Here is a 5,230-nt window from a genome sequence, read left to right as displayed (position 1 = left end):
GTCTTCTGTATACCCTCAGTTAATAACTTAAGAGGGTAGGCCTGTTCGAAGCTTGACTGCCATCAACAAGATGGAAATTGATATGCTGTCAAAGTGGTGACCACTCTTCTGCAGTCCAGAGCCACAACTGCCTACAGAACCTACCTGAAGGTAAAGAAGAAGTTTGAAGCCTGGTGGGTGAAAGTCTCTTCCACATTTACATTGTTACAATCCATTATTCCTGCCAACACGGGAGAGGAGGAGCTTCATCCCCTAGATGTGAGAAGGGCTTGGAGCATGTATATTGAACGGACAAACTCCTTCAGGAAATCTAACCACTTGTTTTTATCCTTTGCAGGGAAAAACAAAGGATGCAAGTCATCCAAAGCTTCTCTGTCCATATGGATAAGGGAAGTCATCTCCATATGCTACCAAGAAGCTGGATTACAGGTACCTGATGCAATCAAGGCACATTCAATGAGGGCAATATCATCCAAATGGGCTGAAAAAAGATCTGTACCCTTGGAACAAATATGCAGGACTGCTTCATGGTCGTCCGTCAATACCTTTTGTCAAGCACTATAGACTAGATATTCACGAGTCTGATCAACCAGTTTTTGGCTCAGCCATTCTGTCTTCTGTAATGTAATGGCCCTCCCTAGTCTGTTTTCATAGCTTGCTATATCCCCATTTGTGCTGCTGCTGAGGACGTAAGGAAAAGGATAATTTTTTACTCACCGTAAATTTTCTTTCCTGTAGTCCGAAGCAGCAGCACATACTTCCCGCCCTGATTTAAACAAACTATTATTTATGCAGCATAACTTGATTGTTTCAATGCCTTATTAACTAAGATTTTATGAGTTTTTTTTTTTATTTTTTTTGGTCGTTAGAATTGACACAAGGAGAAGGGGTCTGTATGGCCTTCTTATAGGGCTCCTAATCAGTCTTCTTTTATTGGTACCATCTGTCCTACCATTGCAGGAAGATAGGATCTTCCCATTTGTGCTGCTGCTTCGGACTACAGGAAAGAAAATTTACGGTGAGTAAAAAATTATCCTGTATTCCCCTGTGCAATATGTCAAAGAGGGTGTCAATTCTTTAAGCATGCCTATCATTAATGTGTGTGTGTGTGTGTGTGTGTGGAGGGGGGGGAGGGTTCTGGGGGTGTTTAATAATGATGGTTGTTAATTGTGTGTATGTTTGTATAGTGAAAGTAAGGTGCACAGTGTCGATTTCCTAATAAGCCATGGTCTAAATGTGAACATCCGTGACAAAGATGGGAACAGGTAAGATTGATTCTTATTCCCTTGCTGACCGTAAATAATAATATAATCCACAAACTTATCACAGTGATGTATATAATGACACCTAAAGCAGAGTTTTAGTTTTTACATGTGATCATATAATTAAAGTGATATAATTAAAAAGAAATCACCAATATCTAATTTTCTTCTTTGGGAAAAGGAAGAATTGTTCCTTCAGGGTAAATTCAGTTATTGTACATTTACCTACCGCATTTGCTGTAAGTTTATTCCAACAGATGTGGTAGGTAAATCTATAAGAACTGAATTTCAAAATACCCAGGATAAACATATATCTATTCTAAGATAGAGAGGAAATACTTATAGGGCAGACTAGATGGGCCAGGTTGTCTTTTTCTGCTCACAATCTTTTATGTTTCTGTCTGCATGTTAGGGTCCTCTGCTTCTGCACACACATTCACCCTCACCTAACACACTAGGATTCAAAAGAGATGAGCACACCTTAAGGCTGGGTTCACACTACGTATATTTTAGTCAGTATTGTGGTCCTCATATTGCAACCAAAACCAGGAGTGGACTGAAAACACAGAAATGCTCTGTTCACACAATGTTGAAATTGAGTGGATGGCCGCCATTTAATGGCAAATATTTGCTGTTATTTTAAAACAACGGCTGTTATATTGAAATAATGGCAGTTATTTACTGTTATATGGCGGCCATCCACTCAATTTCAACATTGTGTGAACAGATCCTTTCTGTGTTTTTAATCCACTCCTGGTTTTGGTTGGAATATGAGGACCACAATACTGACTGAAATATACGTAGTGTGAACCCAGCCTAAAGGTAAACTGTCTGCACCCAGCCCTACCCAAGGTAAGTATCTTAGTGAGCATGTTACTATTTGGTAATTTGTTTGGAGTAGACTATACGGAATGTCAGGTCTCTTACTGTAATGAAGGGTCAAAGAAGAGCTGTGGTTCAGTGTTTGTGCCACACTTTGGCACACCTCACCACTCCTTCCTCCTCCCGCCTTCCTCTACTTCATTAATAATCTCTGCTGCCCAGCCTCTTCCTCGCTTATGCTGACAGTGTCTTAAACCCAGAAAAACTCTTGTTGGTCTTTGGACAGTTCTCCAACACAACTATATCCCTATTCACCTCTAGATCACAGCTCCAACACAACTATATCTGATGATACATCGGTCCTCTGTAGGCTGTTTATGACCGAAATAAACACTCAGCAACTGGCTGACAGTGTGAGTGAATAAGAGGCTGGGAAGCAGAGATTATTCATGAAGGAGAGGGAGGAGGGAGGAGTAATAAGGTATGCCAGAGTACAGCACCCTTTGCAGTTGCATTGTAGCAGACCTGAGATTGCGCATTATGCACTATATGGACTAATTACTAAAATGCACCATGCTCACAAGGGGACTGCAAACTACAGCAAACTGTCAGCACCTTAGGTAGGGCCTGGGTTCTGACAGATTTCCTTTAAAACAGTCCACACCCCCACATACAATATATTTAATAAACATTTGTAGTCCAGAATTTATTTCATATGCCCCCCTTAGATTTTAACAATGCTCTATATTGGCATAACCGTGTTTCCCAAATCTGACAATGTTTCCTTCAGTTCTGACAGATCTGTCATGCTACAAATCCAAGATGACTTTTTGCACCATTTAGTTTTTTTAAAAATAAGTTTTTTATACTCACCAATCTGATTCCAGTGGTGCTGTTCTTCCAGATATTTACTGCCCATTCAGAAGATATGGCTAGTCTTCAGTTTATGTTAATGATCTTGTGTGGTGTACTGCACTGGAGGCAGGCCTAGTGACTGCCCTCCCACCACCACAAATATCTTCTCCTTTTGCTGTTGCATGTCACATGATTAAAATGAGGCACAACAGTGATAGAAGGAGATATCAATGCACTGGGGGGTGCTAGGCCTGCCGGAAGTGCACAAGGCAAGTTACTTTACATATACCATAAAACGGCCATATCCCCTGAGGTATTTCATTTCCCAGTAGCCCCAGTAATCCTAGCCTCCTAGATGGATAATATGACTATGAAGTTTCAAAGCATATTTTTAACAAAATGTCTGTACCAAATATATTATTGAATATTAGTAATTGACACCAATATTGCATACTGTAGTGAGAGGGAGACAGGTTCTGTATACTGTAATGGCGCCCATCTGCTGTAATCAGACAGACTGAGCACCGAAGCAGGGGGTGAAGCGCCTTTCCTTTGTCATCTTATTAGGTGAACAGGGGACATTTGGTCTCATCATTTACCTGTGAAATTAATTAACTTCATTGGAGTAGAACATCCCAAGGACAAGGCAGCACACGTCTGTCTGGGGATGGTTAATGTGAACAAGAGGCACATAATTAAACATCATTCATAACAAACTTTGTATGATATAATTTGATCTCATAAGGGAGTGGTCCAGGTTTTAGTTTTTAAATGGCAACCACCCCCCCCACACACACACACAAAAACAGAATTAGCCACCTGCCCGAGTCCCCACTACTCTCATTGGTTCCTTACTGCTCTCCATCCAGACCATGCACAACAGATCCTTGACTTAATTCACTGTACTTTCCCACAATAGTCCTTTGTGTTTTCGTATCCCTGTAGACTGATTGATGATATTCTATTTCCTCAGTATATGGTTATTCCTGGCCACTCAACATTAAATATGTTTTAAACTGAGATTTGACCACATATGTACATACACACACAAATAGAGCTGGATAAGAAGTGTCACATCCCTGCCTAGCATTACTAGCATCTAGTGTATGACATATAAAAGCATATGAAGTAAACTTCAAATCATTTTTAAATGTAACCTATGTAAAAAAAAAAATGCCCATGTGGATATTATCCAAGTGAATTTTGAATTCTGTTTTATTTATTGACAGCCCTGTACATTTAGCTGCACTCCACACTGAAAATTATGAGATTCTGAAACTGCTGCTGTCGTGCAATGCTGAAGCCAATGCACTAAATAAGGACTTCATCACTCCACTGTTTAATGCCATAATGTCATCAAACTTTCATGGAGCAAAACTGTTGATAGATTATGGTACAGTACACCTTATTCATGATTGTATATTGTTCCATGTATTATAGATGTGTGAATATGCAGTAAACCTTGAATAGTGACAACTGGGAGCAAATATATTCTGAGCTATTACTTTGTACTAAGTATTGTGGACAGTCTATTCTTCTGCAAAACCCTCAAGCAAGCTATCGAATATGTTAACATGTTGCAACAACTTCGCAATGTCAATGTATGATTGACTGCAATACATTTGTCTACAGTTCTGGTCTTAAAGAGAACAAAAAATTTGCAAATGTTCTTTCATCTAGGATCTTTTTTTTTCACTAATGGTAACAAAAACTACAACAGAAAAGTGGGTGGGTCTACCTAATGCTAGAGAGGATTTAGGGTGTGTTTACACAGAGAGATTTATCTGACAGACTTTTGAAGCCAAAGCCAGGAACAAACTATAAACAAAAAAAGGTGATATGTGATTTGTAATGTGTGTTATTCTGTGAATAATTTTTTAGCGCTGCACTACCCCTTTAAAAAGAGCAATTAACAAGGAAAGATGCACAGTACTATTTTAAAGGGTTCATGTTTTGGTGCACAGCACTTTGCGCAAAACAAATTACAAACATTTCTCTAAAAAGAAAAAAACAACAACAATGGATATTTCTTTTAAATTAATGACAGAATTTTTTGACAGAAAAGTGGAACATTTTTGGCATAAACGTTACATACCAATCAGCACTTTGAAACTGCTAGAAATGGAGATTTTAGCCAGGCAAAAGGTTTACAAGACAACAAATAGCCAGGATAAGTACAGCAACTTAGGCCCAGATTTATCAAAGGGTGTTAACCCTTAGACGACCCAGGGCGTATAGTTACGCCATGGAAGTCTGTCCCCAGACGACCTAGGGCGTAACTGTACGTCCTG

The sequence above is a fragment of the Dendropsophus ebraccatus genome, chromosome 1, assembly GCF_027789765.1.
Source record: "Dendropsophus ebraccatus isolate aDenEbr1 chromosome 1, aDenEbr1.pat, whole genome shotgun sequence".
Lineage (NCBI taxonomy): Eukaryota > Metazoa > Chordata > Amphibia > Anura > Hylidae > Dendropsophus > Dendropsophus ebraccatus.
Note: the sequence above shows the minus strand (reverse complement) of the source record.